We start from the raw sequence: 13,211 nt of genomic DNA, 5'->3' as shown, positions 1-13,211 counted from the left end.
GGTAATTGTGCGGTCATGCAATGTTGTACCCAAACAAAATTTGCGTCCTTTTCTTCCCACAAATAGAGCTTTCTTTTGATGGTACTTGATTGCCTCTGCGATTTTTATTTTTTGCGATATAAACGTAAAAAGACCGCAAATTTTGAAAAAAAATGATATTTTCTACTTTTTGTTATTAGAAAAATCCAATAAACTCAATTTTAGTCATACATTTAGGCCAAAATGTATTCAGCCACATGTCTTTGGTAAAAAAAAAGTCAATAACTGTATATTTATTGGTTTGCGCAAAAGTTGTCACATCTACAAACTAAGGTACGTTTTCTGGAATTTACGCAGCTTTTAGTTTACGACTGCCTATCTCATTTCTTGAGGTGCTAAAATGGCAGGGCAGTACAAAACCCCCCCAAATGACCCCATTTTGGAAAGTAGACCCCCTAAGGAAATTGATAAGTGGCATGTTGAGCCCATTGAATATTTTATTTTTTTGCCTCAAGCGATTGAATAATGACAAAAAAAATGTATTTTATTTTTTTACACAAAGTTGTCACTAAATGATATATTGCTCACACATGCTATGGGCATATGTGAAATGACACCCCAAAATAAATTCTGCTGCTTCTCCTGAGTACGGGGATACCACATATGTGGGACTTTTTGGGAGCCTAGCCGCGTACGGGGCCCCGAAAACCAAGCACCGCCTTCAGGCTTTCTAAGGGCGTACATTTTTGATTTCACATCTCACTACCTATTACAGTTTTGAAGGCCATAAAATGCCAAGATGGCACAAAACCCCCACAAATGACCCCATTTTAGAAAGTAGACACCCCAAGCTATTTGCTGAGAGGCATGTTGAGTCCATGGAATATTTTATATTTTGCCACAAGTTGCGGGAAAATTACAAACTTTTATTTTTATTTTTATTTTTTCACAAAGTTGTCACTAAATTATATATTGCTCACACATGCTATGGGCATATGTGAAATGACACCCCAAAATAAATTCTGCTGCTTCTCCTGAGTACGGGGATACCACATGTGTGGGATTTTTTGGGAGCCTAGCCGCGTACGGGGCCCCGAAAGCCAAGAACCGCCTTCAGGTTTTCTAAGGGCGTAAATATTTGACTTTACTCCTCACTACCTATTACAGTTTTGAAGGCCATAAAATGCCAAGGTGGCACAAAACCCCCACAAATGACCCCATTTTAGAAAGTAGACACCCCAAGCTATTTGCTGAGAGGCATGTTGAGTCCATGGAATATTTTATATTTGGCACAAGTTGCGGGAAAATTACAAACTTTTTTTTTTTTTTTTTTTTTTTTTCACAAAGTTGTCACTAAATGATATATTGCTCACACATGCTATGGGCATATGTGAAATGACACCCCAAAATAAGTTCTGCTGCTTCTCCTGAGTACGGGGATACCACATATGTGGGACTTTTTGGGAGCCTAGCTGCGTACGGGGCCCCGAAACCCAAGAACCGCCTTCAGGCTTTCTAAGGGCGTAAATGTTTGACTTCACTCCTCACTACCTATTACAGTTTTGAAGGCCATAAAATGCCAAGATGGCACAAACCCCCCCCCCAAATTACCCCATTTTGGAAAGTAGACACCCCTAAATTTAGGGGTACACTAGTGAGACTCACAGGTAAAAAAGCACCTAGGCTGTCAGCGACTGTATCAAAACGCTACAAGAAAAACTGTTAGCGATCGCAGGGATCAGGCCTGACTCTGCGAACGCTGCAGTTATGCGTGTTGTGTTTTGTAAGTGACAGTGATCGATCGATACTGCACTTGGGTGGGCTGGTCTGGGCTTGGCGGAGGGGCTAAACGCAGGTGCTAGCAGGTATCTGGGCTGATCCCGCTAACAATGCGTTTTGGGAAACCTAAACTGCTGGCGACGCTAATATAGATCTGATCAGATACTATATTACTAAGGGAGGTGTATGCTTTGTGCGTGGGTGTTAGCGGTACTGGCACTAACCTGACGCTGCCTGGGGCGACGCATACCTTATCTGACCCTCAAACTTATATCACCCGCCGGGTGATCAGGGGGTTAAACCTTTATTAGGTAATAAATGGCGGGTGCCCTGAAACTATAAAAAAATAACTAACCAACCAGCGTCACCTGTAACAGTTATATGGTGATCACTGGTGAAAGGGTTAACTAGGGGGCAATCAGGGGGCTTTATGCGGTAGTATATGGGGGTCCCTGGCGCTATAAAAAGCTGCGGCGAACCTAAATACCTACCTGCCTAACTAGCGTCACCTGTGACACTAATACAGCGATCAGAAAAACGATCGCTTATTAGGCTGGGTTCACACTGGAGCGATGCGGGAACGCCACGAATCCGCGGCGGGTTCCCGCATCGCATGCCTCCCGGCGGCAGTTCACACTGCCCTATGCGAACTGCTGGGAGTGTCAGTGAAATGTTAATGACACCCCCAGATCAGTTCGCATATCGCAGTGCGATCTGCAAACTCGGATCGCATGGTGTGAACACCCATGCGATCCGATTCTGCTGCGGACCAAAAAAAGGGTCCCGTGCGAATTTGCGGCGGGTGCGGCGGGTGCGACGCAAATTCAGCCATACTATCTGTATGGCTGAACTCGAATCGCACAGAGATCGGATGTGATTTGCACTGCAGTGCGGTGCGAATCACATCCGTTCTCATAAACCGCTGCAATGTGAACCCAGCCTTAGTGACACTGGCGACGGGGGGTGATCACGGGGTTAAACCTTTATTGGGGGGGTTAGGGGGGTACCTTAGAACTAAAGGGGGCTAACCCTAACTGCCCTATCAGTTATTACAGTCACAAATGACACCCGCCGGGTGATCAGGGGGTTAAACCTTTATTAGGTAATAAATGGCGGGTGCCCTGAAACTATAAAAAAATAACTAACCAACCAGCGTCACCTGTAACAGTTATATGGTGATCACTGGTGAAAGGGTTAACTAGGGGGCAATCAGGGGGCTTTATGCGGTAGTATATGGGGGTCCCTGGCGCTATAAAAAGCTGCGGCGAACCTAAATACCTACCTGCCTAACTAGCGTCACCTGTGACACTAATACAGCGATCAGAAAAACTATCGCTTATTAGGCTGGGTTCACACTGGAGCGATGCGGGAACGCCACAAATCCGCGGCGGGTTCCCGCATCGCATGCCTCCCGGCGGCAGTCCACACTGCCCTATGCGAACTGCTGGGAGTGTCAGTGAAATGTTAATGACACCCCCAGATCAGTTCGCATATCGCAGTGCGATCTGCAAACTCGGATCGCATGGTGTGAACACCCATGCGATCCGATTCTGCTGCGGACCAAAAAAAGGGTCCCGTGTGAGTTTGCGGCGGGTGCGGCGGGTGCGACGCGAATTTAGCCATACTATCTGTATGGCTGAACTCGAATCGCACAGAGATCGGATGTGATTTGCACTGCAGTGTGGTGCGAATCACATCCGTTCTCATAAACCGCTGCAATGTGAACCCAGCCTTAGTGACACTGGCGACGGGGGGTGATCACGGGGTTAAACCTTTATTGGGGGGGTTAGGGGGGTACCTTAGAACTAAAGGGGGCTAACCCTAACTGCCCTAACAGTTATTACAGTCACAAATGACACCCGCCGGGTGATCAGGGGGTTAAACCTTTATTAGGTAATAAATGGCGGGTGCCCTGAAACTATAAAAAAATAACTAACCAACCAGCGTCACCTGTAACAGTTATATGGTGATCACTGGTGAAAGGGATAACTAGGGGGCAATCAGGGGGCTTTATGCGGTAGTATATGGGGGTCCCTGGCGCTATAAAAAGCTGCAGCGAACCTAAATACCTACCTGCCTAACTAGCGTCACCTGTGACACTAATACAGCGATCAGAAAAATGATCGCTTATTAGGCTGGGTTCACACTGGAGCGATGCGGGAACGCCACGAATCCGCGGCGGGTTCCCGCATCGCATGCCTCCTGTCGGCAGTTCACACTGCCCTATGCGAACTGCTGGGAGTGTCAGTGAAATGTTAATGACACCCCCAGATCAGTTCGCATATCGCAGTGCGATCTGCAAACTCGGATCGCATGGTGTGAACACCCATGCGATCCGATTCTGCTGCGGACCAAAAAAAGGGTCCCGTGCGAATTTGCGGCGGGTGCGGCGGGTGCGACGCAAATTCAGCCATACTATCTGTATGGCTGAACTCGAATCGCACAGAGATCGGATGTGATTTGCACTGCAGTGCGGTGCGAATCACATCCGTTCTCATAAACCGCTGCAATGTGAACCCAGCCTTAGTGACACTGGCGACGGGGGGTGATCACGGGGTTAAACCTTTATTGGGGGGGTTAGGGGGGTACCTTAGAACTAAAGGGGGCTAACTCTAACTGCCCTAACAGTTATTACAGTCACAAATGACACCAATGCAAAAAAAAAAAAAATGCAATTGGTGTCACTGTGACTGGGGGGGCAGGGGTAATTGGGGGGGTGATCGGGGGGTGAAGGGGGGGTGTGAGTGTGCCTGGCATGTTCTACTGTGTAGTGTCGTGTTGGGGCAACTCACCGATCCTCTCTCCTCTTTGCCGGAACGAAAAATACCGACACGGAGGAGAGATTACATCACTTCCTCTGCCTGTGTTTACATTACAGGAGAGGAAGTGATGTCACGGAGCATTTCCATTCGTCAGGAGCGATCGCGAGGGGGTGGCCATGAATGAATGGCCGCCCCCTCATCCCGGATCACTCCCGAACGAATACCGACCGCCGCAGGCACCGGGGGGGCCCGATCGGGCCCCCCACCCACGGGAAGGCAGGGACGTATATATACGCCCATATGCCTGCCCGTGCCATTCTGTCGACGTATATCGTCGTGCGGCGGTCAGCAAGTGGTTAAACCCATATGTGATTTACTGATGCCTTAAATGAAAATGTAATCATTTAGAGGTTGGATGAAAGCTTTAGTTCAGTATAAAATTTTTGACAAATAAAGCGGAGTTCCACAATAAAAAAAATTATTAAAAGTCAGCAGCTACAAATACTTACCTGTCCAGGGCCCTGGCGATGTCCTCACCCGTCCCCTTGGCTCCTGGGTGGAGGCACCGACATGTTCAGTAAGGGAATCGGGAAGTGAAGCCTTGCGTCTTCACAGCCTGGTTCCCTACTGTGCATGCACGAGTCGCGCTGCGCATCCTCACTGGTCCCTGCTGTCTTCTGGGACCTGTGTGTCTCACAAAAGACAGCGGGGGAAGGAAGAGGGGCCAGACATGGCGTAGATCGCCATGGATTCGGCAGCGATCTATCGCTGGAAGTGGGAGCAAATACCTGTATCGGACAGGTATCAGCTCCCCCCTGAAAGGTGCCAAATGTGACACCGCAGGGGGGAGTACTGGAAAGGCGTAAGTTCAATTTTTGGGTGGAACTCCGCTTTAAATAATATTTTTATAGAACTCTATACATCAAACCAAAAAAAAACAGGATTTGGGATTTGGTTCTAAAAGTGGGACAGTCCCTCCAGATGAAGGACAGCTGCGAGCTATGTATCTGTATAAGCAAATGTAACATTCATTTGTGGAAAAAGTGAATTTAAGCAGACATTTTTTAAAGCGGAGCTCCACCCAAAAGGGGAATCTCCGCTTGTTTGCACCCCCCCCCCCCTCCACTGCCACATTTGCCACTTTTTTTGGGGGGGAGCAGGTACCTGGTTTTGACAGGTACCCGCTCCTACTTTCTGGTAAGATCACAACATGGCTATCTATGTCATGTCCAGCACCTCACTTTCCCCCTGCTGCCTTCTGAGACCTGGGTGTGTCCCAGAAGATGGCGAGACCATTCTGAAAGTGCGGCCCGATTCCCACATGCGCAGTAGGAAACTGGCTGTGAAGGCTGAAGGCTTCACTGCTGGTTTCCCTTACATGCACCCAAAGCAAATGGACAAATGGGCTTGGGGTGCTGGCATCGCAGGATCCCTGAACAGGCAAATGCCCTTATATTAAAGGTTAGCAGCTACAGTATTTGTAGCTGCTGACTAATGAGCCAAACATAAGTGTGAAAGGTAGAGTAATCCTAATTTTTCCATTACAAAATTGGTTTCCACAGTTGTTAAATTATTAAGAGTGCAATCTGATTGGCTGCTGTAGTTGTTGGATGGATGCACTTTTCACATTATCTACAGCTCTTGTCATAACCTTGTTAGGTAACTTTTAACAGGGTATTCAAACTCTTTAATGGGAGAGCCCACTTTTTTCACTGGGTAACAGTCATTTCACTTTGGCCCTCTGTAATAGGGTATAAACAAGCGGGGAAAAGCTAAGGCAGTAGCATTTGACCCACAGACTTAGCAGAGAGGGGTTTCTGTTAAAATGGGCTGCAAATCGGACCTGCACAATGGTTCAGGGGTACCCCTTTTGAAGGAAAACAGAACATTTATATCAAATACGTACCGTAATTTTCCTTTCCTGATGGACTCCATGGCAGCCTACATATGGGTTAATCCTGCCTCTCATACCTCATAGGACCCCACTCCCATAAATCTTTGCTCCTAGTCAGAGACTGTGTTTCATAACTTAGCCTACTCCAGTAAATGGAAGGGAATTCCTGCTGCCATGGAGTCCATCAGGAAAGGAAATAAGTATTTGATATACATTTTCTGTTTTCTTGACAGACTCCATGGCAGCCTACGTATGGGAAATAACTAGCCATACACACCCAGGTGGGCACAAATTGCTGGTTCAACAAAAAAAAAGGTCTAATTAGCACCGTTCAAACAGAAAGAACATTTAAACCAAAATTAACAGAAGAAAGAGCCGCCGGCTCGATACAATAGTGCTTCATGAAAGTATTTATCAATGACCATGAAGCTGCCTTGCAGATCACTTCCGCCGACACATGTCGGGAGGCTGCCCATGACGTCGACACACCCCTGGTAGAAAGAGCAGTCACAGCCTCCGGAGAAGCCAGCCCCTTAGCCTTATATGCCCTTTGGATAGTCTGTACAATCCAGCCGGCAATGGTTCTAGAGGAAGCACGCAATCCCCTGTTTTTTCCGTAAAAATAGAAAGATGCTGTAGCTTCCAAGTAGTACTTCAAAACTTCCGCAACGTCCAGAGGATGGGCAATTGAAGAATCAACTGACTGAAAAGTTGGTAGGACAATCTCTTGATTCTCGTGGAATGCCGAAGTTACCTTAGGATTTGATCCTAACATTGGGATCAGAACCACTCTATCCGGGAAGAAGGTCAGGAAAGGTTCCTTAGAACCCAAGGCACTGATCTCCTAAACTCTCTTCGCCGATGTTATCACCACTAAAAACGCTGTTTTAAGAGAAATGTCTTTCATAGATAGCTGATCCACTTGTTGAAAATACTCTTTTGAGAGGAAATCCAAAACAAGGTGAAGATCCCATTTGGAGAACCTTGGCTTTCTCTGAGGCTTAAGTCTTGATGCTCCTCTAAAGAATTGCCTGGTAAGAGGATGTCTTGCCCAAGAGATACCAGTAAAGGCAGAGATTGCGGAAACCTGGACCCGCAGAGAACTCACAGACAATGGCAAATCCAAACCTGATTGGAGAAAACCTAAAACATCCTTTATTTTTGGGTTGTTACAAGAACCACCAGAAGATGAGGCATAGTCCATAAATTTAGACCAGATTCTATGATAAACTTTATTCGTACCCTGTCTTCTGGCATTTAACAAGGTAGCCACCACTGAACTTGGGCACCCTAACGCCTCCAGCCTTTTCCTCTCAACCACCAGACCATCAGATGGAGATGAGATGGGCATGGATGACGGGATGTTCTCTGTAGAAGGAGATCCGGTCTGGAAGGGAGCGGAACTGGGTCCCGGCAACTCAGTTGTAACAGGAGAGGAAACCATGGCCTGTTGGGCCAATATGGAATGATTGCCACTATTTCGGCTATTTCCTGTCTGAGCCTCGAAAGAAACCGAAGAATGACCGGGACTGGAGGAAAGGCATATGCCTTGTTGAATCTCCACTGATCCAGTAAAGGCGTCTACTTCGATGGCTTGGGGACAACAACCCCTCTTATAATATTTCTTAATTTTGGTGTGTGGAGAGACCACTCGTTGTTGTCTAAGGTGGTTCTTGAAATATTTTGAACTCCAGGAAGATACACTGCTGTCAGGTCCGTCAAGTTAGCCTGGGCCCAGGACATGATTGGACTCACCTCTTTCAGGAGGGAGAGACTGCGAGTGCCCCCTTGTCTTTTTATATACGATACTGCCGTCGTATTGTCCAACCTCATGAGGACTGAGGCCCCCGATGTCAGATGGAGGAAAGCCTGAAAGGCCTGGAAGGCAGCTCGAAGCTCCAATACATTCAAAATCCCACCTGCTTTGGGCTACCTCCGACAGACAGAGAGCACTCCAGCCCCTGTTGCTGGCATCTGTCGTTACTGTTACCCAAGAGACTGGAGCTATCAATGGCAGTTGAGAAGATTCTTCACCAGGGGAGACTTTCCCACATGGAAGGAGTTATCCGAATCGGGTGATCTTGCAACTCCGGATTCCACTTTTGAAGGAAACCCTTCTGAAAAGGTTACATCCTCAATTGCACCCACTTCACCATAGGGGCTGTGGCCAGCATGGTGCCTATTATCCTGAGGCACTGGGAAGCCCTGAGAACGGGAGCTGAAATTGCCAGATAAATTCTGTCTCGCACTACCGAGATCTTTTCCAGAGGGAAAGAGATTGTGCTCTTCGCAGTTTTGAACTGTGCCCCAAGAAACACTAGAGACTGTGCTAGCTCCAGATGGCTTTTCTCCTTGTTCAACAGCCAACTGAACCCTATCAGAGTAGAGATGACTTGATCCCGGTGCGACAGCAACTGCTCCTTGTCCTGTGACAGCAGGAGTAGGTCATCCAAATAATGATGTAACTACCTTTGACTCTGATCAAGGCGACCACCGCCAGTAAGAGCTTTGAAAACACCCGTGGCGATGTTGTAAGCACGAACGGGAGACATATGATCTGGAGATGTGTTTGGTTCACCGAGAATCTGAGATATTTTTGGAAGTCCTTCGCAATTGGTGCGTGAAAGTATGCATCTTTCAGATCTTTCAAAACAAACCAATAGCCTGGTTGTATTGTCTGGCATATAGTCAATAACGTTTCCATCTTGAATTTTTCATTTTTTATAAAGGAATTCAGGTAAATCAAGTCGATGACCGGCCTCCAAGACCCGCTCTTTTTGAGGACCATAAAAAGAGGGGAATAGATCCCTTGAGATTTTTCCTCTGTTGGAACCGAAATGGCCACACCTTGAGCGATAAGGGAGTCCATGTAAGCCAAGAGAATCTCTCTCTTTTCTTCTGAATGAGGAAGCCTCGTGGGAACAAAGCAATGTATGGGTGGACTGCTGAACACCCAGGCATGCCCTAGGGAGACTGTTTTGATGACCCAATAATCCTGAATTGAGGCTGCCTAGACGTGGCAGAAATGGAATAGATGGGCCCCCACTTGCTCCCCCTGAACAGGCTCTATATAAAAAGGATTTTGCAGCTTCTCATCCCCCGGAAGATGTTGATTTTGAAGGCTTCTGACCAGATGGCTGGTTTCTCCTCCAGTTCTTCCTAAATTCACAACCCGGCCTGTAGCGGCGTGCATCCCTAGCACGCTCCGGATCTTGTCTGGCTTGGGCCCTCTTCTGACCTAAAAGATGGCGATCCTGAGGTAAAAATCCAGACTTCCCCCTAGTAGCACGTGTGATGGCTGAATCAAGCTTATTCCCAAAGAGGAAAGCACCCTCAAAGGGAATTTTGCATCAAGCCTGTTTAGAGGCCGGATCCGCCACCCAAGGGCATAGCCATAAAGCCAGTTTAGCTGTAACAGAGGACAGCATGGCACGTGCTACTAGGCAAATAATGTCCAGGGATGCCTAACCCAGAAACGCAGACGCCATCTTCATCTCATGTATTGGAGAATTCTTGAGTGCTTCCTCGCAAATGCTTCCCAAAGTCGCACTCATATCATCAGTCCAACACTCCATAGCTTTAGATAATGCCGCCAATGCCAACGCTGGCTTACAGGCCATCCCAGCCGTAATATAGATACGTTTCAAATATGTATCGATTTTCCTTTCAAGACCATCCTTAAAAGAGACAGTGTCTTCCAGAGGGAGCGTGACATGTCTTACCAGCCTCATCAGGGCCGCATCAATAAGAGGAGCAGACTCCAAAAGCTTCACCTCTTCACCTTTAAATGGGTACATTCTCACCACTTAAGAGATCAGAGAATTCTTGCTTTCGACCTTACTCCATTCATCTGAGATGATTTCACCCAGTTCCCCCAAAAACTGAAAATTTGAGCACTCTGTTTAGAGGGTGCCTCTACTGGCACCTCCCATCTTAGTGTGTCTTTTACTGCTCTAACCAGATGAGTAACCTGAAAAATCAAACCCTGCATTAGAATCATCCAATTCAGCCTCACTGTCAGAGGATCCACTGAAGGAAAAACTGTTACGGGAGGGACCCGGAATCTTAAAGAGGAGGGCCGGTTTAAAAAAAAAAAATTAAAGTGCGCATGCGCGGGACTTCCGGGAAGACGTTCTGAACGGGAGCTCCGCACCGCTCCGGCCATCCGCGGCACTTTCCCCTCGCTATCTTCAGCGGACACCTTCGGGGAGACCATCCCCGTGCTCCGGAACACTAGGGGCAACTTTCTGAATGTCGGGGAAGACAGCCAAGAAAGAAGTAAGCCGCAAATTACATTTTGGCCTGATGGGCCCCCAGCCTCCCAAGATGGCGGCGGCTAAAACAACATGCGGCGAGGCCGCAATCCTCACAAGCATGACAACTACTGGGACAACCCCATCTGTACCTGTGAATAACCCACAGCATCTCTCCCCTTCTCCTGCATCCACAGAATCTCTCCTGGGCAGGCTGCAGACTGAGAATCCATTCTCCCCGCTGTCTAACCCACCCAGCTGCATGGCTGATTCTCCACAAGCTTCTCCCATTCAGCCCAACTACCCCCCTGATGTGTCACAGCTCTTGAACAGTTTCTCTGACATGCTGGCAGTGGGTCTGGCTCAGAATGCTGCTCAGATTACATCAGCTATTAAGGCTGACATCCAGAGCTTGGGAAGCAGAATTGATGTCATTGAGCAGACAATGGATGATAACGCAGCCCGCACAAATCAGAACACTGCTTGTATCCAGACTCTCCAAGACCAGTTAGACACTGCCCTATCGAAAATCGACGATTTGGAGAACAGGAGCAGGCGATACAACTTTCGCATCAGAGGGATCCCGGAATCGCAAGAGAAGGTACATGACACTGTTAAAGCCCTGATTAAAGACCTTATCCCTGACATCCCAGACCAGAGGCTGGAATTGGACAGAGCACACAGAGTCCTGCAACCCCCCCGTAAAGATGGCCTCCCTCGGGACATTGTAGTCAAGCCACACTACTATGGGGTTAAGGAGGAAATAATGAAACTATCACGCAACAGGGAAGACATCTTTCTCAATGGCGTCAAAATCCAAATCTTTGCAGACATTTCCCCCAATACAATCCAAAAGAGGAGAGCTCTAAAACCTTTACTTGATGTTCTCTCCCAGAAGATGATTAAATACAGATGGGCCTTCCCCTTCCGCCTACAATTTCATTACAAGGAAAAGTCGCACAGCTTCACGAATTTCCAGAGTGGCGAACGCTTGCTCCTCCACTTGGGGCTCATCTCTCAGGACTCGTCACCCGAACAAATGGAGACACGCCCGAGCTCATCCAAAAGACCCCCACCGTCGAGCCCTCTGACCCCCCTCTGGGTCAAGCAGCAACCTAAGAGACAGCGGGACATGATTCCCCCAAGATGATCATCTCCCACTTCTGACCCTTAAGGGTCTGTCTGTTTCTTTACCTAACCGGATCTTTTGGAAGTGATGTCCTCACCTCCGTGACTTTCGAGTCATCTCGGATTGACTTGTTACACCTCCCACCCCCCCTCCTCCCTTCCTGTTTTTTAGTGTTGACTGTCATTTTTCATTATTGGCCAGGTGAACTTTGGGGTCCCCCCAACTCACTTCTCATGAAGGGCCACAGCTTCCCTACCCTGCCCACGCCCCCCCTCCAGGTAGCCCCCCCACCCCTCCACAGGGGTTGCCCCCAATCCCCTGATTTCCTGTTTCGTAACAGACTCTCGCTGTTAGTGAACTCTAATATGCCCACAGGGCATGAGTGACTCTTCCCTAGGGGCCTCCCCCTGTACTATGGTTACTAAGTGTATGTTAATGGCGCCCTTCCTATATGTTATTCACGTTTTTATGTTAACTACGTTTTTTTTTTGCTTTAGGTGTCGTTTTATTAATGGCAAGTGCCGCACGGCCGGAGCGGGCCTGCTTGCCACTCCACCTGCTGTTACCCTGGGGCCTAACCCCCCCTTGGTGACACCAGGACCGCAACCCAGCTGCGGGTTGCCCTCCTTCCGATCCCTGCAACTCAGAGGGAATCGGAGCAGGTTTGGACCTGCCACCCCCCCCCTCCCTCTCCTGGGGAATCCAGACATCTCTTCCGTCTGGGCTCTCCCTCTCTCTTCTCCTCTCTCTTCTCTCTTTTCCTCTGTCCTTTCCTTCTTCCTGGTACTTACGTGTCTCTTCCCTCTCAGGTGCCTCCAAGGAGAGCGAGTTGGTTAATACCCCTTCGGATACTGGGTCATGATCGCATCCCCCGGGTCGGGACCATTGGTCGCTTGGATCAGGTAAGCAATGCCAGCATACACACGCGCTTTTTCCCTCACGCCCATGGCTGATGACGACCCCAAACAACATCCACTTAAGATTGCATCTCATAATACACAGGGCCTAAACTCCCCCATGAAGAGGCGCAAAGCCCTACACAGCTACCATTCCAAGAGTCTGGACATCGTCCTCATCCAAGAGACGCATTTTCCTAAAAGCTTTAACCCCTCCTTCCTGCACCGAAACTACCCTACCTTTTTTCTGGCCAATGCAGATGACAAGAAGAGGGGAGTAGCCGTCCTTATATCAAAACGCACCCCTTTCGCACTATCCCAAGTTATCAGGGATGAGGAGGGAAGATATATCTTAGTCAAAGGTCATGTTAATGGGTCTCTCTTCTCTATCGTGTCTTATTATGCTCCCAACAAGGGCCAAACTCAATTATTTTCCTCCATGCTAACCTTTCTTTCCCCACATTTGGAAGGTAAGGTGCTCATGGGTGGCGACTCTAACGTCGCCTTCGATCATGTGCT

This window comes from Lithobates pipiens, unplaced genomic scaffold (genome assembly GCF_037356315.1).
Source record: "Lithobates pipiens isolate NorthernLeopardFrog02 unplaced genomic scaffold, aLitPip1_a1.2 Scaffold_16, whole genome shotgun sequence".
In the NCBI taxonomy this organism is placed as follows: domain Eukaryota; kingdom Metazoa; phylum Chordata; class Amphibia; order Anura; family Ranidae; genus Lithobates; species Lithobates pipiens.
This window is presented reverse-complemented; position numbering follows the sequence as displayed.